The sequence below is a fragment of the Hyperolius riggenbachi genome, chromosome 9, assembly GCF_040937935.1.
Source record: "Hyperolius riggenbachi isolate aHypRig1 chromosome 9, aHypRig1.pri, whole genome shotgun sequence".
NCBI classification, from domain to species: Eukaryota; Metazoa; Chordata; class Amphibia; order Anura; family Hyperoliidae; genus Hyperolius; species Hyperolius riggenbachi.
The window spans coordinates 172,966,358-172,988,321 of record NC_090654.1 but is presented as its reverse complement, the minus strand read 5'-3'; the positions used below and the strand labels follow the sequence as shown (position 1 = coordinate 172,988,321).

The 21,964-nt window shown below is 42.6% G+C and overlaps 1 protein-coding gene across 23 annotated transcripts in view; it reads left to right on the top strand.

The window, feature by feature from the left end:
* The window catches only part of ERC2 (ELKS/RAB6-interacting/CAST family member 2), a 1,931,514-nt gene that overhangs the window by 35,625 nt on the left and 1,873,925 nt on the right, over positions 1-21,964 (top strand). For 21 of the 23 annotated variants that reach the window (XM_068253691.1, XM_068253689.1, XM_068253697.1 and 18 more), the window contains one exon: positions 18,162-18,272. The exons of 1 other annotated variant lie outside the window; for it this stretch is intronic. The gene's annotated coding sequence lies outside the window, so the exon portion shown is untranslated. The remainder of the gene's footprint in view (positions 1-18,161; positions 18,273-21,964) is intronic. One more of the 23 variants, XM_068253677.1, reaches the window with a different exon arrangement.

Below are 21,964 nucleotides of genomic sequence, written 5' to 3'. Positions count from 1 at the left end.
TCCTATCTCAAAAAATTAGCATATTTCATCCGACCAATAAAAGAAAAGTCTTTTTAAAACAAAAAAAGTCAACCTTCAAATAATTATGTTCAGTTATGCACTCAATACTTGGTCGGTGTAACGATTGTGGAACTATTTCCGTGGTCAGCACACAAGATGTGCGCTGACACTGCGGAAATCCTCCACAAGCGCCTAAATCAACAGAACCCAGCTTTGGTGCAATGCACATGTAGAGAGAAAGTGAGCACAGAGACAGAATGTATGTGTGTCCACCAATCTAGTCGCCACGCGGCGACGGTGAACACACAACAGCGGAAACCAAGTAGGAACGCAATCGCAAGAGTGGCGATTGCCAACAGTGACACAAGACCGAGCAAGACAGAGCACGAGTGTAGCAAGAAAGACACAGCAAATAACAATGATCAGAACGCTAAAGAAAATAACAAACGCACTCGCTAAGCGCGGTCGCCGCATGAAAAACGCAACAGCGACAAAACACGCTAATGGCGCGGTCTCCGCACGAAAGCGCAACAGAGACAAAACACGCCAACCCTAACTAACCAATGAAACACGAAAATGAATAGAGAATGCGAACGCTTGCTAAACGGTTACCTCACCGAGCCTACAGCAAGCGTTCGTTCCAGACAAGACAGACAGAAGGAGTAACCAGTAGCAACCGCAGCTCTGGCCTACACTCCCAGACAGAATACAGAAGGAACCACCGCCACTACCGCTAGGGCGAATGCGATCCAAACAGACAGACAGATGGGGCAACCAGTAGTAACCGCTGCTCTGGCTTGCACCCCTAAGACAGAGTACAGAAGGAACCACCGCCGCTACCGCTAGGGCGAATGTGATCCCAACAGACAGAACGATTTCCTGTCGACCGCCGCTGGTGACAAGACAATCGCCACAGATAGACAGATAGTACAAGGCAATACAGATAATACAACCTGACTACGCTAGAAGGAATGCTTAGTGCACTCCCAAGGAATTACTCTAAGATAATCTTAGCAAACAATTAGCAAAGGCTGAGACTCCAGGTAAGTTAGCAGGAACAAACCATCATGACCAGCAGGGAATTCTGGGAGGAAATGGTATTTATACTGCAAGCCATCAAAGGAAGCAGCTTAGCAATTTGCGTGCCAAGTGGATGAAAATTCCTCACCAGAGCAGCACCTCTGCAAGTTGCAGTGAAGACAGGTCTCCTTTCCAGGGACCTGCAGCACTCAGACCTACAAAATGGTCAAAAAGCTGTCTGCCTGTGCAGACAGCAGAGCAGATCATTACAGTCGGGAATCCTTTTGCAGAAATGACTGCTTCAATGCGGCGTGGCATGGAGGCAATCAGCCTGTGGTACTGCTCAGGTGTTATGGAGGCCCAGGATGCTTCGATAGCGGCCTTAAGCTCATCCAGAGTGTTGGGTCTTGTGTCTCTCAACCTTCTCTTCACAACATCCCACAGATTCTCTATGGGGTTTAGGTCAGGAGAGTTGGCAGGCCAATTGAGCACAGTAATACCATGGTCAGTAAACCATTTACCAGTGGTGGGTGGGTGACCGGGTGGTAGTAATCAATGATCCATGTTCTCTCTCTTAATTTTATTTTGATTTCAGCAAAAATCTAATAAAATTAATTACTACCTTCATTGGTCTTGTGCTGCTCAAAGCAGAAGAAAGTTATTTAACAATGTAGTTAAATATACTAGAAAAAAAATGAACTGAAAAAAAAATGGACCAGCACACGTACAGGATCTTCTCAAAAAATTAGCATATTGTGATAAAGTTCATTATTTTCTGTAATGTACTGATAAACATTAGACTTTCATATATTTTAGATTAATTACACACAACTGAAGTAGTTCAAGCCTTTTATTGTTTTTCTTATTGATGATTCTTGCATACAGCTCATGAAAACCCAAATTTCCTATCTTAAAAAATTTGCATATTTCATCCGACCAATAAAAGAAAAGTGTTTTTAAAACAAAGTCAACCTTCAAATAATTATGATCAGTTATGCACTCAATACTTGGTCGGGAATCCTTTTGCAGAAATGACTGCTTCAATGCGGCGTGGCATGGAGGCAGTGGTTTTGGCACTGTGAGCAGGTGCCATGTCGTGCTTAAAAATGAAATCTTCATCTCCATAAAGCTTTTCAGCAGATGGAAGCATGAACCCACTTTTGAACCAGAAACAGCGGCAGAAGCGCCTGACCTGGGCTACAGAGAAGCAGCACTGGACTGTTGCTCAGTGGTCCAAAGTACTTTTTTCGGATGAAAACAACTTTTACATGTCATTCGGCAACCAAGGTGCCAGAGTCTGGAGGAAGACTGGGGAGAGGGAAATGCCAAAATGCCTGAAGTCCAGTGTCAAGTACCCACAGTCAGTGATGGTCTGGGGTGCCATGTTAGCTGCTGGTGTTGGTCCGCTGTGTTTTATCAAGGGCAGGGTCAATGCAGCTAGCTATCAGGAGATTTTGGAGCATTTCATGCTTCCACCTGCTGAAAAGCTTTATGGAGATGAAGATTTCATTTTTCAGCACGACCTGGCACCTGCTCACAGTCCTAAAACCACTGGTAAATGGTTTACTGACCATGGTATTACTGTGCTCAATTGGCCTGCCAACTCTCCTGACCTGAACCCCATAGAGAATCTGTGGGATATTGCGAAGAGAAAGTTAAGAGATGCAAGACCCAACACTCTGGATGAGCTTAAGGCCGCTATCGAAGCATCCTGGGCCTCCATAACACCTGAGCAGTGTCACAGGCTGATTGCCTCCATGCCACGCCGCATTGAAGCAGTCATTTCTGCAAAAGGATTCCCGACCAAGTATTGAGTGCATAACTGAACATAATTATTTGAAGGTTGACTTTTTTGTTTTAAAAACACTTTTCTTTTATTGGTCGGATGAAATATGCAAATTTTTTGAGATAGGAAATTTGGGTTTTCATGAGCTGTATGCCAAAATCATCAATAAGAAAAACAATAAAAGGCTTGAACTACTTCAGTTGTGTGTAATGAATCTAAAATATATGAAAGTCTAATGTTTATCAGTACATTACAGAAAATAATGAACTTTATCACAATATGCTATTTTTTTGAGAAGATCCTGTACGTGTGCTGGTCCATTTTTTTTTCAGTTCATTTTTTTTCTAGTATATTTAACTACATTGTTAAATAACTTTCTTCTGCTTTGAGCAGCACAAGACCAATGAAGGTAGTAATTAATTTTATTAGATTTTTGCTGAAATCAAAATAAGATTAAGAGGGAGAACATGGATCATTGATTACTACCACCCGGTCAGTTTCCAGTCATGCCATTATCAATTAGCTACCGGGCTGTGCCATTTTGTACCTGTGTATGGTTAGCTTTGCACTTTTTATGCTTTTTTGTAATCAGTTTTAATTAGGATTAATATCATGTATGGCCATAGACTGGGTATCAGGACATTCAGCAGGACTCGGGCTGCAAGACAGCTCAGAGCCAACAAAGGTGATCTCACTATGTTATCTATAAAAATGTTTTCAGTGTTTGGCGGCATACAGACTGTGAGACTGAAGAGGTTAAATTCAATGATGGATTTATTGTAGGAGCACTAAGTCGACAACTTTTCAGGTCACGCAGGCTCCCTAGGTGCTGAGTAGTGCTTTCAAAAGAAGGAAAAGATGCAGGCTTTAAATATAAACCATCAACTGCCAGGTCCCTAACATTAAATTATATTTCTCTAAAAAGTTTGAAGCAGGCTGATGTAAGCATGGGCAGTACCAATGTACTGTTGCTTAATGAGACAAGAACATCCATTTGGTTGCTATAGCAGGCTTTACCCTGAAATCTGTGTCTGATGGCTGTGCAGTAAGGGATGACCTGTTTTCCTTATTCTAAGCTTTAGACACCCATATTTATTTCCATTATTTTTAATGCACAATGAATGAACAAAAAATCTTGGATACTCGTGCTTCCCATTAGTATTGATCGAACCAATTCCTATAATTCACCTGGAAAACATAATTGTCCTCCTTTCTTTTTTCTATTATTAACCACTTCGCATCCAGACCTTGTTTTCCCCTTATGGACCAGAACAGTTTTGACATTTTAGCTATGTCCCTATTTAATCAGCAATAAAGTTATCCCTACGTATGATACCTAAATTAAATATATATTGTTTTTTCAAGACTAACTACACTTTCATTGTATGGTATTTTTTCCCCTCTAACAATTTTTCTTTTCTTTGCATTTTTATAGGAAAAAGAGGAAAAATTAGATAAAAAACACATTATTTCTCAGTTTTACCACATCCAGTTTAAAAATAAAAGTGTAATTGTAGTTAAAAAACACAAATTTTGTTTGGCTATTTCTACTGTTCATCACAAAACTTAAAGGAATACTATCGATTCTCATATTTTTTTCAATTGACACAGGAATTGTTTGGGAAGTGCTGCTAAGTACTGGTGTATACATTTTAGTAGCAACTTCTTTGTTTACTGTTATCAAAATACATTCAATCTTTACTGACGCCAAAACTGACGGCTGACTGAGCCATGAGGAGAGGGGAAATTCCCCTCACACTTGATCAGTTAACTCTATGTGTAACTCTGTGTGTGACAGAGAGAGAAAGCTCCCAACAGCTGCAGCTAATGTGTCCTGTGTTTCTGACTGATGTGTCTGAAGAGAGCAGAGGAAATGTAACTAATTGTCACAGCTTTTCATACTGTTTTTGCTTTAAGAGTTTGATATGTTTGATATTTGCTTTCTGTAGTCTGATATGCAACTCTGGCTGTGCATTGAAGCAGACACCCCTTCTGCAATTGATTTGTCCCAATAGAGATAAATCCCACCCTCAATAAATTACAGCTTTTGCCTCTGATATTTAACATGAAAAGTAGGAAAATGTTTACACAGCTACTTAGACATTATTTGTACATTGTCATTTTAGAACACTTGGGTATTCCTTTAAATTATGTTCCTGACACCATTTATGGTGAAGATATTTGATTCTGAAATAATTCTACAGTGTGTATTTTAAATGTATTTTTTAATGGTAAAAATCAATCTTATTGGCTCAGGGAATATATGTTCGCTTCCACCAATAAGTGCTGCAGCAGATAGTGCTGGAGGTTTTGCACAGGAGCAAAGCCCAATCGTGCACGGCTGTGCTTCATCTACATGACATATCTAGGTCCTCGTGGCATAGATGAAGTCACAGAGGATGTAGATATACTGTACTGGTGGAAAAAGTGGTTGAATAGGGCTGGGGATGTTGTGTAGATAAAAGCTCTGACTGAACCTCGATGTCTTGAGGTATTAAGAAAACTGCCACGAGACTGAATTATAGGGAACCTGCCTGATCTCCATGGGGAAGGTGTTCTGCTGACTATAGTGCAGGGGTCTTTGGGCATTTTAAAGGATACCTGTAATGAGAAGGATATGGAGGCTGCCATATTTATTATATGTTCAGCAAAACCAGCTGCCTGGCGTCCTGCTGATCTTTCATGCATCAGTATGGTCTGAATCGCCTATGTGAAACAAGCATGCAACAAATCCAGGCATATTTTATTCAGAAACATCTGACCTGCAAGCTTGGCTAAAAGTATTAGAGGTAGAGGATCATCAGAACAGCCAGACAATTAGCATTGCTTAAATGTTTAAGCCCATATCCCTGTCACTTAAGGTGTCCTTTAAATAAGTAGCTGGTTCACCATCCCTGAGACTCCTGGGAACATGTTTGAAAATTTAAAATGAAGAACTTCTGACAATTGCACCTATGTATGATACTCCTATTTTCCTGATTAATTAACCTCCTTGGCGGTTAATTTTTTCTGCAAAAATTGCAGAATTCCAATTTTTTTTTATTTTTTTTTTAATGTTTCATGTAAAGCTACCAGAGTGGTAGCTACATGAAACACCACTAGAGGGCGCATGTGGCCCTCTAGTCCGATCGTCGCCGGCATCTATAGCAAACAGGGGAACGCGTATATAACGCGTTCCCCTGTTTGGCTTCTCCTGTCGCCATGGCGACGATCGGGATGATGTCATGGACGTCAGCCGACGTCCTGACGTCAGGCACACCCGATCCAGCCCATAGCGCTGCCCGGAACTCATTGATCCGGGCAGCGAAGGGCTCTGGCGGGGGCCCTCTTCAGCCGCTGCGTGCGGTCGATCGCCGCAGAGCGGCGGCGATCAAGCTGTGCGCGCGGCTAGCAAAGTGCTGGCTGCGCGCACAGCAATTTACAGAATGAAAATCGCCCCACCAGGGGCTGAGATCTCCCCCTGCGCGGCATAGCCCGAGCTCAGCTCGGGCTTACCGCCAGGGAGGTTAAAATACATTCCACGTAAAATATAAATAAGTCAATCATGTACAGTGCAATATAGTATCTGCAGTTATCAGGTCTCTCACAAAACAAATGCGGATATCAAGTCTTTGTGATGCACATAACATGACCTGTACAGAAGCAGTGCAGTCATAATGTTCCCCACAGACCAACTGCAGCCATGTTGCCCCTCACATGACAAGTGCTGACATCATGCCCCCCACAAACCAAGTGCAGGTATGATATCCTTGGTAGACAAGTGCATATATCATCCATATTCTCTGCAAATGCATGCATCATGTTCCTTGCAGAACCAGTGCAGATATCATATGTCTTCACAAATAAAGTGCAGTTATCAAGGCTTCCACATAACAAATGTAGATACCAAGTCTTGAAACAACAAGTGCAAAAACAATGTCCACTGTAGAACGGATGCACATATTGTGACGGAGCTACACAGTTTCTGTCTGGTTTTTATACCAATTGCTATTGGTTGTCAAATGTACTATAATTATTTTGTAGTTTCTCAAATGTAAGCTGCTGTATATTAACATCTTTTTTTATGCTGTTAATGGTGACTGTAGGTGGATATGCTGTATTGGGTTTATATACAGTATGAGAGATGTAAGAGCCAGGTGAACTGTGTAGGAGCTGTGCAGAGTTGCTGTGTAGATCTATTTGTAGCAACAGAGAGACACAATGAAAAAGCTTGGTACTGCTAACGGTGACTTTATTGCTAACGCACTTATATTCAGTTCTTGTCAAAAAAGTTCATCTTGTGCAATAACATATAACAAAGAAGATGATACTTATCATGTGCAGAATGAGGGGGATGTGGGATTGGCAGTGGGTACCACCTGGTGCACAGCCTGGTGACTGCTTCGCTTCAATAGCTTCTTCTGAGGCTTGGATGTGCTCCTATAGATCTGTACTTGAAGGATATACACCATCATTCATCCAATTCTATGTCTGCTTACTATTTACTGACTGTCTTCATGTCATATGATGCTAAAGAAATTAAGGGTAAAGGTCCTGGACCGGCCAAGCATATCTCCAGACCTGAATTCTATTGAGCATATGTGGGGCATCCTCAAATGGAAGGGGGAGGAGTTCAAGGCCTCTAGCATCCACCAGCTTCATGATGTCATCATAGAGGAGTGGAAGAGGATTCCAGTGGCAACATGTGAAGCTCAAGTGAAGTCCATGCCTAAAACTGTGTGCGGATTTACTGGTAATAATGCCAGAGGAGCACCACCTGTTACTCCATTAGTTCCCTGCACAATACTGGGGTAATGCATGTATTGCTATGGTAATGTGTGTTACCATAGCAACCCATCTGTTATCCTGTAAACACATGTGGCACTATTAGGTTAATGTGTTGCTTCCCTGGCATTAGTACCAGTAAAATTGTTGTGTGCAGTGCACAGCAACATTGATGCTGTTTTAGTGTCATATCTTCAAAGTTGTCCCATGAAAATGTATAATATGTAGAGATAGGCCGGCACCATACAGGGCTGAAGTATCATATGCTCCTTGTTATTTCATTAAAATGAACATACAGCACATATCAGCAATGATTCGAAGCATATAGCTTCTTTCTCAAGCTATGCTGTGTGAGTACAATGAATGTACAACAACCTTTATACACTCCACATCATCAGAGAACAGCCAATGCCTGGGTTTAAAGCCCTACACCAATCACTGAGGTCCTTGCCATGCCGGACCAGATGTGGAACTATGCAGCTGAGCGCTGATTGGAGATGCATACAAAGATGCCACCTCCTCTGGATACATCGCTGAAAGCGGTGAGTCATCAAACTCCCCCCACATGAGCCTCCCATCAGCTCCACCCACCCTGTCACATAAAGTGCGACCTCATGGGGAACTGTATCAGGATGTGACGGTGGTTGCAGCGAAGCCTCCCCACCACCCACCCTCAACCTGGTGACCAATGTCAAGTCTGCTGTGCAGAGGCTGCAGAACTCAGCATCAGATGGGCTGCCTGATTGACCTTGGCACATCCAAACAGAGGATATAGAGGATTGCACCGCCCTACTTTATTATAAAAATGTATACAGCAATAAAATATTTAAAACGTGATGGGTGTACTCACTTTTGTGAGATACTGTATAGATAGCACCTCTAGACTCTAACCTCAGTGTTTCCATAGCAGTTGTGTAGTAATACTACCAGATATACATATATTGTTTGTTATACTCTCCTCTGTGCATAAATAACTGCTTTATCTGACCTGGCTTTGGTGATTTAGTTATGATAGTGTTTAATTTTATAATGCACAAGTGCTTACTGCAAAAATAGTAGTCTAATCATGCTTTGTGCTATATAAAGATATACAGTATATATTATCTGTACAGTTTTTGCCTCATGTAATGTGTGAGACTCTCCTTCGTGTGTGGAAGCCCGGTTATCAGTTATTTCACAGATCTGCCTTGTTAGCTTTTTGTTCATGCAAATTGTATTGATTTGGTTAAAGACCAGATGTTGGCTTAGCGGGTCTGACTTTCAGTCCCTTGTGATACTGTACTCTTGCGGTTTATATTGGAACAGGGCTTCTCTTGACCTAGAAATTACATCTTGACAGGGCTATTTTGAATACATTGGCTTTTGTTACTCAATGTATGTATTTTCTTGATAAAATCATCTATCACTTCTGTGCAGCACATGCCTTTAATGTGGTATCTGGAAGCATGTTGAAGAGAATATGTACTGAAGATGAAGAAATAAACCTGGATTATTTTCTGAAAAAAGCATTGTGCATTTGCATCCCGTTTAGGCCTCAAGCACACTTACATTGTTTTGCAACGCAGGTGAACATGCATTTCATAAAAATGGATGGCACCTGTGCTGCTGTCCATTGCAGAGCTGACCCCATTTATCTATACTGAATGGAACAGCACTGCATTACGCACAAAATGCATGCGTTGCCAGAACACACTGCTGTACAGCACATAACTGTGCTCATCAGACAGTGCTGTTTGTGTACTGTCTGATTAGGTCAGCAAGATGACAGTGTTCCAGGGCCTAACACAAGCATGGGCAAACTTGGCCCTCCAGCTATTAAGGAACTTCAAGTCCCACAATGCATTGCAGAAGTCTGACAGCCACAGTCATGACTCATAAAGGCAAATGCATTGTGGGACTTGTAGTTCCTTAACAGCTGGAGGGCCAAGTTTGCCCAAACCTGGCCTAACATGACCATTAAAATTGTTTATCCACGTGCAACTAGGCTAGGGAGTATTCAAATCCAAAATGATGTAGGAAACTCTTCCATATAATGTATTCAGAGTGCCCTATTGCTACTGGTTAGCTTTATTAAGAAATATAAAGACATTTTAACTTGCAGGTTGTTGTTGATCTGACAAATCTCCAACAATTTCGTGATGCAAACATATTAATGCAAACACATTGGCCTCTATTCACAAAGCATTACCACATTCGATAATGCTGAAAACGGCTGATTTTACCAATCACCACAAATTACAATTCACTTATCTGATTACCACACAGAAAATTAATATTAACGACTAGTGAGGTAAATTACCAACTTGTGCGGTAATTGCCTCATTTGGTTTTTCCGCATTTGGTTTACCGGGCAAAAGTGTTTGGTATTGTTCTCCAGCTCATAGCAGCCGATAACTCGCTCTCTCCATGCAGCCTTTGGGAGAGCCAGGCAGCCAATAGGGAGAGCCACACAGCCTTGCTTCTCAGCTGATTTGATGCAATGGGGTATTGGGTGGGTCTTTCACTTTATCAGAGCAGAGGAAGGTTACAACTTTGAGGGCTTTTCTGCATCCCTTTAAATGTGAAAATCTGTATTTTAGCATACAGAAGAGCTCCTCCTGGTGGCTGTAGCACATCTAAAGGGATGACAGGATACACTGCAGAGAAAACCTCCAAGTCATACACCCAGCTCCCTGCCTGCCCGCTGTCCTGCTACACAGCTGGTACATGACACTTACCGAGCAGGGCTAAGTGAATTGAGGCATGTTTGTTCAGTAAATTACCGAACGTCTGCCTCATGAGGAAAAAAAAAATGATTTTACCGAACTGCTCTTTGTGAATAGAGCCCATTGATCTAAATCTTAACCACTTTTTCCACCACTACAGTGTATCCACGTCCTCTGTGACTTCATCCAAGCCACGAGGATGTAGCTATAAGTCTTGTAGCTGAAGCACAGCTGTGCATGATTGGGCTTGCTCCTGTGCACACCTCTGGCAATAATTGGCACTGCAGCACTAATTGGTGAAAGTGAATATATGTTCCTGAGCCAATAAGATTGATTTTTACCATTAAAAATACATTTATTTTCTCCGTTCATAGAGAAAAATGCACACTGTAGCATTATTTCAGAATAAAATATCTTCACCATAAATGGTGACAGGAACGTAATTTAAAGAGAGACTGAAGCGAGTATAAAACTCGCTTCAGCTTTTATATTCAGCAGGGGCATGTGTGCCCCTGCTAAAACGCCGCTATCCCGCGGCTGAACAGGGGTCCCTTACCCCCCAAATCCCCTCGTCTACTCACAGGGATCTCTTCCTGTTTGAGGCAGGGCTAATGCGCGCAGCCCTGCCTCACACGCGTCTATCAGCGCATATCTCCACCTATCCCCGCCCCTCTCAGTCTTCCTTCACTGAGAGGGGCGGGGGAGAGGCGGAGATCCGCCGCTGATAGACTCGCTGAGAGGCAGGGCTGCAGCCGTCAGCCCTGCCTCAACAGCAGCAAAATCTACGACCAAGTTGGTCGTAGATTTTGCACGGAGGGGATTTGGGGGGTAAGGGACCCCCGTTCAGCCGCGGGATAGCGGCGGTTTAGCAGGAGCACACATGCCCCTGCTGAATATAAGCTCTGAAGCGAGATTTATTCTCACTTCAGAGTCTCTTTAAGTTTAACAGTAGAAATAGCCAAACAAAATTTATGTTTTTTTAATCTAAAATAGCACTTTTTAATTTTTAAACTGGAATTAGTAAAACTGAAAAATAATGTGTTTTTTTCTATTTCTTTCCTCTTTTTCCTATTAAACTGCAAAGAAAACAAAATAGTTGGAGGGAAGAAAATGCCATACAATAAAAGCCTAGTTAGTCTTGAAAAAAACAATATATATTTCATTTAGGTGTTTAAGTAGAGATAATGTTATTGCTGATTAAATAGGGACGTAGCTAAAATGTCAAAATTGCTCTGGTCCATAAGGGGGAAGCAAGGTCTAGATGCGAAGTAGTTAACCATTTTAGCCATTTTAGTAGTTAAGTAGTTAACCATTTTAGCCGCCTAGACGTGATTGTCACGTCCAGGCGGCTGCTGTATTGCTGCTGCGTGCTCCTGCGCGCTCCCATGCTGCCCCCGTTAGCCCGGAGATCAATGAATGGGAACATAGCTCTCATTCATTGATCTAAGTCCCCGGCAGAAAGACCGGCAGCTTCTTATCAGAAGCCCCAGTCTTTCTGAGAAAAAAAAAGGTTCCCGTCCCCCCTATACTTCCTGGAAGCGAGAGCGTTCGCTTACAGGACTAAAAAAAAAATATTTGACTGTGGCCAAATAGTAAAACTACATCCACATACATTTTTTATTAAATAAACACATACTATTACATTTCAAATTAACTGTTTACCGCCCACACCAAAAATTACCCAAATAACATTTTTAATGAAAAAAAGTTACAATAAAAAAAAACAGAAAACAAAAAAACATAAATAGTTACCTTTAGGGTCTGAACTTTTTTTCATATGCATGTGAAGAGGGTGTATTACTAATATTTTTTTAAATTATAAGCTTGTAAATAGTGATGGACGCAAAACTGAAAAAATGCACCTTTATTTCCAAATAAAATATTGGCGCCATACATTGTGATAGAGACATAATTTAAATGATGTAATAACCAGGACAAATAGGCAAATAAAATGCATAGGTTTTGATTATGGTAGAATGTATTATTTTAAACTGAGAAATAATGAATTTTTTCAATTTTTTTTCTTAATATTCCTGTGTTTTTAGAGAAAAATAATTCTTACCAAAAAACCAAAGAAGGTCTAATTAGTGGCGGAAAAAACAAGATATAGATCAATTCATTGTGATAATTAGTGATAAAGGTATTGGTGATTGAATGGGAGGTGAAAATTGCTTGAATGTATAAGCTGAAATGGTTAAAATACATTTTTAAAATGTTGGATAAAATACATTTTTGAAATGTTGGGCCTCTTTTCAGGGTAGAGGATGGTCCTATAAAATATGAATGAAGTGTTCTAAATAAAGTATACAGTTATAGTGTGTGCTTAAATTGTTTTGCTCTTTCTTAGCAACATACACTTCAGAATAAGCATTATATGTATTTGCACACAAAACTGGGTTTCAAAAACCGTTTCCTGTAGATATTAAGTTCTGTTTAGGATTTTGCTGGTGGTATGCCCTTTGCTTGCATGACCATACTCTGGCCTTTGTGTGACTGCACAGATTAGCTTGGTGAAGCTCATGGCTGTAGAGTCGGTACAAAAATCATCCGACTCCTCAGTTTATGAAATCACAGACTCTGACTCCAGGTACCCAAAATGATTCCGACTCCTCGACTCCGACTCCTTAGTCTAATACTTACCAGGGCTGTGGATTTGGTACAAAAATCCTCCGACTCCCGACTCCTCAGTTTGTGAAACCTCCGACTCCAACTTTGACTCCAGGTACCCAAAATTGCCTCGACTCCGACTCCACAGCCCTGTTGAAGCATGTCCTCTTAGAATCAAAACAAATACAAATTCAATCATGTTTGGTTAGTGCTACATTTGGACTGGAAATTTTAAAATTTGAGCTGTTTTCAATTTTCTCAAGACGATGACATCACCCAGTTCCCCTACAACAGCTTACAGTCATGACCTTAGAGTATTTGGTTAGTGTTGTGCTTGTGCTGCAGAAATCTCTATTCTATTTTTCTTTTTAGTTCTGGAGATATTAGCTCACCCTAACCTTAACACTGAGTGAACAATTGACTAAATTTGTTTTTCAAATTGGTGGCTGGAGACAAGTATGTAAGACTGTGTATTGTTAATTCTTTACTATCCTCAGTTTATATATCATGAGCATACTACAGGTACATTGTAAAACTATCCTCCACTTTTCTAGAAAAAAAAAAGCAATCCTCTTTTTTTTAGTAAACATTATTTTGAACTGTCATCTTGTTTTGTTTTGGGTATGCTAACACAAACCTGTGCAGTGATCTCCTAACTGGCAATGCTGAATGGTAGTATCAATGAGGGTAAATCACTTCGCAAAAAGAGAACCAAGGAACTGGACATACCTCTAAATGTACGAAGATCAACCTCAGAACTGTCTGTCTGTGCGAAGAAAATTACTCACAAAGGAAATGGCGATTGTTTCACCAAACAATGTACTGTTTCCATGGCTGCAGCTATGATTGCTGCGTGCTGTAGAGCTTGAAACATATCTGACAGCTTTTAGAAAATCAAAGCTGTCCTCAGAGGCCAAGCAAGTTTAATGACCATATTCTTTAGAATAGATTGAGCTGAATTATGGAAAAAAAAGTGAAGGGGTGCTAAGAAGGCCATTGAATGCAGAGTGTAGATGTTAATAGATTGACAAGTCATCAGCTCAATAAGTAAACTGTGCCTACAGTCAGGTGCTTGTTCTAGAAAACACGACAGAAGACCTTCTGTATGACTTTCCTCTGCTGCAAGCTAGGCTGCCTACATTTGCAAGGGATTTTTTTTCTAAGTTGCCACTTTCAGCTGTGACAGCTCCAGAAATGAATGCATACTGGTATAGTTGGGATATGTACAGCTCTAAACCACATCCATGGGTTTTGCAAGACCCTTGACTGCATCAGTGCCTGTGGCATTACAGTTGGTAAGTAGAAACAGTGAAACGTTCTCCGTAGAAAGCAAAGCAGCAATATGCAACTATAAGAGGGTGATCCAATCTCAGTCACTCAGCAATATTTCAAATGCCTTATCACTACCCAATCGCAGTCGCTCCAGCTGATGTTTGCGTTCGTTCTTAATTTGGAGAACTGTGTGAATGACTTCACTGAAGTTGGCAACTCAATCTCACTCTGCCCCTTGTGGTTTTAATCAGCAGCAGAGTACATAGACCAAGGGTGCCCATTACAGAGGCGTAGCTAGGGTTTTCAGCGCCCTGGGACAAAGACTATTAATGCGCCCCCTAAGGTGAAGGGGCGTGGCCAAATGTGGGCGTGCTTATGAGTGGAGCCAAATGTACATGGAGGTTAGCAGGCTCACGCTCACCCACCCTTCCTCAGTATGTACCTTCCAGCATGTTCCAAGACAAATTCAGCAATCATGAGCCCCCCCCCATCAAGACAAATTCCACAATCATGAGCAAACATGAGGCCCCCAACATGACCAACTCAGCAATCATGAGGCCCCCAACAAGACAAATTTAGCAATCATGAGGCCCCCAGCAAGACAAATTCAGCAATCATGAGGCCCCTAACAAGACAAATTCAGCGATCTTGAGGCCCCCAACAAGACAAATTCAGTAACCATGAGGCCCCCAACAAGACAAATTCAGCAGTCATGAGGCACATAAATAGACAGCATTTCACATAAATAGGCAGAATGCCCCCTTAATATGGTAGACACCTCTCACCTGGCAGCAGTTCCACAAAATACACTCAATCTGACAGCAGTGGTTCCCCAAAAATAGGTAGCCCCAGGTCTATAGGTGTCCCCAGAATAGGTGGCCAGCAGTATAGATGTCCCCATAACAGGTAGCCAGGGGTAGAGATGTTCACAGAACAGGTAGCCAGGGGTATATGTGCCCAGTATATGTAGGCAGGGGAATGTGTCCCCAGTATATGTAGCCAGAAGTATATGTGCCCAGTATATGTAGCCAGGGGTATATGTACCCAGTATATGTAGGCAGGGGTATATGTGCCCATTATATGTAGGCAGGTGTATATGTTTTCAGTATATATAGCCAGGGGTATATGTCCCCAGTATATGTAGTCAGGGGTATATGTCCCCAGTATATATAGTCAGGGTTATATGTGCCCAGTATATGTAGTGGGGGGTATATGTGCCCAGTATATGTAGGCAGGGGTATTTGTGCCCAGTATATGTAACCAGGAGTATATGTGCCCAGTATATGTAGCCAGGGGTATATGTAGCCAGGGGTACATGTGCCCAGTATATGTAGCCAGGGGTATATGTGCCCAGTATATGTAGCCAAGGGTATAAGTGCCCAGTATATGTAGCCAGGTGTATATGTGCCCAGTATATGTTGCCAGGTGTATATATGCCCAGTATATGTAGTCAGGGGGTTATATGTGCCCAGTATATGTAGCCAGGGGTATATATGCCCAGTATATGTAGCCAGGGGTATAATATGTGCCCAGTATATGTAGCCAGGGGTATATGTGCCCAGTATATGTAGCCAGGGGTATAATATGTGCCCAGTATATATAGTCAGGGGTATATGTGCCCAGTATATGTAGCCAGGGGTATATATGCCCAGTATATGTAGCCAGGGGTATATATGCCCAGTATTTGTAGCCAGGGGTATAATATGTGCCCAGTATATATAGTCAGGGGTATATGTGCCCAGTATATATAGTCAGGGGTATATGTGCCCAGTATATATAGTCAGGGGTATATGTGCCCAGTATATATAGTCAGGGGTATATGTGCCCAGTATATATAGTCGGGTATATGTGCCCAGTATATATAGTCAGGGGTATATATGTCCCAGTACATGTAGGCAGGGGTATATGTCCCAGTATATGTAGGCAGGGGTATATGTCCCTAGAATAGGTAGTCAGGTGTATATGTGTCCCCAGTATATGTAGGCAGGAGTATATGTCCCCAGACTAGGTAGCCAGGTGTCCCCCCCCAGCAGGAGGGGAACAGCGCAGAGAAGAGAGAGCTGTGCGGACGGCGGGGAAGGGGGGCAATCTCCCCCCTCCTTCCCTCACCTTAGGTGCTCTCCCCTCCATTACTGTCCAGGTGGCTGGCAGCGGTGGGCGGAACTTACCTCCGTCTCGTCGCAGCACCATATGGATCTGCCGCTACTCTGGTCTGGTCCAGACCAGAGCAGCGGCTGCGCACCCGAACTTCTGGCGCTGGAGCGAGACGGAGGTGAGTTCCGCCCGCTGCTCCAGCCACCCGGACAGTAATGGAGGGGAGAGCGAGGGAGGGAGAGCACCTAAGGTGAGGGGGGAGATTGCCCCCTTCCCCCCCGTCTGCACAGCTCTCCCTCTTCTCTGCGTTGCTCCCCTCCCCCCAAAAAACCCCAAACCCTGCAACTCAGCTGGACGCCCTCGGGGACCCGGTGCCCCGGGGCACTTGTCCTACCCCTACCCCCCCCCAGCTCCGCGCCTGGCCCATTAGGTAGATCACAAAGGACTTCATGGTAGATCCTGACCCCACTACAATTTCCATTCTGTATATACAAGTGTGCTCCTAAAATTTTACATAGGTAGATCATTTTAACTTGCTATTTTTTAAAAGTAGCTCACAAGCCGAAAAAGTGTGGGCACCTCTGATATAGATAGTATTAACATAGATAGTATTGAATTATCAACTAAACTCCTTGATGATTGTACAATCCATATCCACTGCCAGGAACTGTGGCACAATCCTGCCAGATCTTGAATCGCTGATCTTGCAAATATAATGTGCCAAATGGGAGCATATATTGTCACCACAAAGTTCAACATTAAAGCTTTTGGCATGAATCCAGAGAGTTACAAAGGTCCATATAATTATCCATCCAAAGTGCATATATCGGCATCATCAGGGCAGGTGTGTTGCTCGATCCTCTTACTCCCCCATTATGTCTGCCAAAAACCACATGGGATTTTGGTCAAATGATTGCACAAGCCCAGCCCTTTAGGCGTGGCCCACACATAAGGTTGCCTTGACTCCCCTCCCCAGAAAAGAGGAGCAGGACTGGGCAAAAATTAAAGGAACACTATCGATTAACATGTTTATTTCAATTGAGATAGAAAATGTTTGGGAAGTGCTGCTAAGTACTGGTGTATACATTTCACTGCTTATCTATTTGATTACTATTATCTAATTCCTTTCACATTTTCTGAAGGTAATTCTGACAGCAGAATCTGCCATGAGGGGATGGGGGAAATTCCCTCACATAGTGTATCAGTTAACTCTGTGTGCAGAGCTCTGGCAGAGACAGGCAGAGCTTTCTCTGGAGAGAGCAGAGGAAATGTATCTTATGTGCAACATAAACATTTGTAAAATACTGTAGTGTGTGAAACCTAATACCTGTTTTCAAATAACCTGTTTCAATATTACACTGTTCTTAGCATGTCAGACTGCAGAGATTCCTACAGATTCATACCTCTGCAAATGAGACATTCCAAACATAGCTAAAATCTACACACAATGGCCTCAATTCACTAAACATATCTCCTGTCTTTAATAACTCTTCTAGAGTTGTTACCATGGTGATAAGGCATGTAGTATTCAGGAAACATTTTACCTCAGGCAAGCCTAAAGTTAACTCTTCTGTCTTTAAATTAACTCTCCAATCTTTAAAATAACTCCAGAGGTAAAGACAGGCTGTTAATTAGCTGCATGTGAAAATAACTACAGAGGAGGTAAATTAACTACAGAGGAGGTAAATTAACTACAGAGGAGGTAAATTGACTACAGGAGAGGTAACTTAAGGAATGAAGAAGTAAGATAACTCTCACGTGTGGAGGTAAGTTTTCTCTTGCCTTATTATCTCCAGCATGATCTTAGTGAATTGAGGCCAATGAATTAAAGCTTTTGCCTCTGATATTTAACATGAAAAGTAGGAAAATGTTAACACAGCTACTTAGACATTATTTGTACATTGTCATTTTAGAACACTTGGGTATTGATAGTATTCCTTTAAGAAGAGGTCAGCTCGGGGAGGAAGCACCCAACAAGTAGCAACCAGTGTGGTAAATTAATTTTTTCAAACATACATTTATCAGTGAGTATTTTACCACTCTTTTACCTTTCCTTTACCTGTTCTTATGTTACTAATAAAGTACTAATTCATTTTATCAGTATTTTGTGTGGGTTATGATTTTAATCAGGTTCAATTTACTATTAACAGTTTGGTTACATGCAACGTTAAACCCAGGGCTGTGGAGTCGGAGTCGTGGAGTCGGGCAATTTTGGGTGCCTGGAGTCGGAGTCAGGAAAAAATGCACCGACTCCGACTCCTAATGAATTTGTAACTGTAATTAAAATAGAAAATATGATAAAATGTTCTATTTCTCAGATAATAGTCATTAAAAATAATGTATATATACAGTATATATACAGTAATAGCTGTGCTTAGTCCACAAAAATGAAATAAACCAATCAAAATTAGTTACTTGTGCTGCTTTAATAAAGCAGTCCCCGTATTTTTAAGGTCAGATATACATATCTGATTGTGACTGTATATATGATGTGTACACAGGAATCTCTTATATATGTTACGGCCAGAACCCGAAGTTTGGCCAGAACTAGAAGTGGCCGGCCACTTCGGGTTCTGGCCGGCCAATGCGCGAACTGGCCGCTGCGCTGCGGCCAATGTGAGGAATGAAACAATTCCTGTAAGGTTTAATGTGATGTTGTGGCCGCAGCGCAGCGGGTAAATGTATCCCACATCTTTACTTTATTCAATGGCATTAAGCCGCCCGGCTTTTTCCCTCCGCCTCTCTCTCTCCTCCCCCCGCCTCTCTCTCCTCCCCCCGCCTCTCTCTCTCCTTCTCTTTATGGGCAGTTGGGCACAGCCGGGCCAGGGACACGCGTGTCCCTCCGGAGTCGTTCGTCGCGGCAGGGGAATCCTGCCGTTCTTGCAGAGCGGGTGCTGGCAGAAGCGATGTCTGCAGCCTCCCCGCTCTGCTCTCCTGCCGCGACGAACGACTCTCCTGGACACGCGTGTCCCCCGCCCGCTGCCCATAAGAGAAGGAAGAGAGAGGCGGGGGGAGGAGAGAGAGGCAGAGGGAAAAAGCCGGGCGGCTTAATGCCATTGAATAAAGTAAAGATGTGGGATACATTTACCCTGCTGCGCTGCGGCCACAACATCACATTAAACCTTACAGGAATTGTTTCATTCCTCACATTGGCCGCAGCGCAGCGGCCAGTTCGCGCATTGGCCGGCCAGAACCCGAAGTGGCCGGCCACTTCTAGTTCTGGCCAAACTTCGGGTTCTGGCCGTAACATATATACTAAATAACATCTATGCTGTAAGAATAAAGCCTGATGTGTAGCTGTGTCACTAATAGAGATGGTCAACGAGATGGAAATAATTCTGCATTGATGCTGATTTATGCAAATGTATGCACTCCCTTTGCTGATGAAATCAAATAATTTGATATGTTATTAAAATTTGGTTTGGTGACTACAAATTAAAGGGTAACTGAGACGGATGAAAAGTAAAGTTTTATACATACCTGGGGCTTCCTCCAGCCCCCTTCAGGCTAATCAGTCCCTCGCTGTCCTCCACCACCCGGATCTTCTACTATGAGTCCTGGTAATTCAGCCAGTCAGCGCTGTCCGGCCGCATGCCACTCCCACAGCCAGGAACATTCTGCACCTGCGCAATAGTGCTGCACAGGTGTAGTATGCTCCTGGCGGCAGAATGTGTGCATGCGCACTACGCCTGACTGGCTCAAGTACCTGGACTCATAGCAGAAGATCCAGGTGGTGGAGGAGGACAACGAGGGACTGATTATCCTGAAGGCGGCTGGAGGAAGCCCCAGGTATGTATAAAACTTTAATTGCATCTGTCTCAGGTTTACTTTGTTACACAGTAGTACTATACTCTACATATGCACTCCCCACAGAGCTGCAGGGAATCCACTGAGAATGCTGTGCACATTGAACACAGAGGTGTTGTCTGTTTACAATCTCCTCATTCCCCTGCAGAGTACCTGCACATCATTCTTACATGTACCCACACTTACATTGCCTAGGGCCTGATAGATGTTCTTTGTTCCGGTTTGTACCTTTTACAAGTACTCTTACCAAGGACTAGTTTTAGTCTAAAGGGAATAAATATAGTAGTCTACATATCCTTCTCACTTCAGTTGTCTTGTAAAATTCCTAAGCGTTGGCAGTTAAGAGACGAATTTCATGTTACATACTTTTAATCAACAAAATTGTAATATGCAAATTAGAGGAGTCGGAGCCGGTGGAATCCTAAACTGAGGAGTCGGAGTCGGTGGATTTTTGGACCGACTCCACAGCCCTGGTTAAACCCCATTTCAGGTCCAAATTGACACTATTTTGTTTATAACTGTGGTGGGTCTAGAGTTTTATATTACTGTCTATTGAAAAAATCTCCCAGCAACTACATCTTTTTGCAGCCATTCTTCAATTCAGAAATACATTTACATTGGTATAGCTGAGGTGAACTTTGACTCAGGAACTTGTATTCATGTTTTCTGCATTATAGAATCCTACACTTAATCATTTTGACTTGCTGCACTGCTGATATGACAGCTTTCTTAATCCGTTCCATTTGCTGCAGCTAATATGTAAACAAGCAAGGTTAATTACATTTAGATAAAAAAGCAAAACAAAAAAAAACTCAGACATTTACTGAACTGCTTTTTTCAGCTGTGACAGCTCCAAGAATTAATACATACTGGTGTCTGTTTTATGGCTGTTATCACTATCAGGCCCCTTTAACTTATCCTGCGGTACGACACCATGCAGTACGGTCCCCCAGTCGAAAGGACAATACACAATAAATGTAAACGGCAGAGCCCAGTGCAGCCCGCATGTGCAGACCGACGGGAACCCGGGTGACACACTTCCTACTGGAAGAGGAAGGACTTCTACTCCTGGGCATGCTGGTTTCCCATCCATGTCTCCTTCTTCTCTATGCTCCCATCTTGAACTTTCTCTAGAATGATATCCTTTAAATAACTGCAATTTTCTGGAAGGAAATCTATTACCTTGCCAGAATCCTTTTTAAATGTGGGCGAAAACTGAAAACCCATGAAAAACAGGGAGAACATACAGACTCCATGCAAAATGTGTCGTGGCCTAGATTCAATCCTGGGACCATTGCTATAGAGTGCTATAACCTATATACCTTGCTTCTGTTTATTTTATTAATTCTATAAATGGGCAACTTCTTGCATCCCCAAAAGATATGTACCAGGAGGTCCACCATTCGACAACCCCTAAAACAAAGGAGAGAAAGTTGAGAGTACATTTTGTTCAACATAAATGGAGATCTATACCAATGTGATTATACTGTAATTTATATGCTGTCTCTTTTTTTACGGACACAACCCTGGAGAACTTGGCAATATTTCTGAATATTCTTGTCCATTTCCTTTCATCAGTTTGATTCTGACAATCCTTTCAGGTGGTTCGGTACTATGCAGAAGCGTAACTAGAACTCACCGGGTCCCCTGCAAGAATCTCGACACCCCCACCCCTGGGGGGCCGCTCAGGGCCGTTTGGAGGGGTAGGAGGGGTCGAAGCATGAGGGGAGAGCATTGCACATTGGTGGAGAGGGGGGACAACCCCCCCTCACCTCGGGCTGTCCCCTCAGCGCTCCCCTCCTGCATCTATTACTGACAGCGGCGGCATCAGCTATACATTACCTCCATTCACCGCCGGAGGTCTAACAGGAGGTTAAACAGGAAGTAATGTGAAGCTCTTACAGATCGG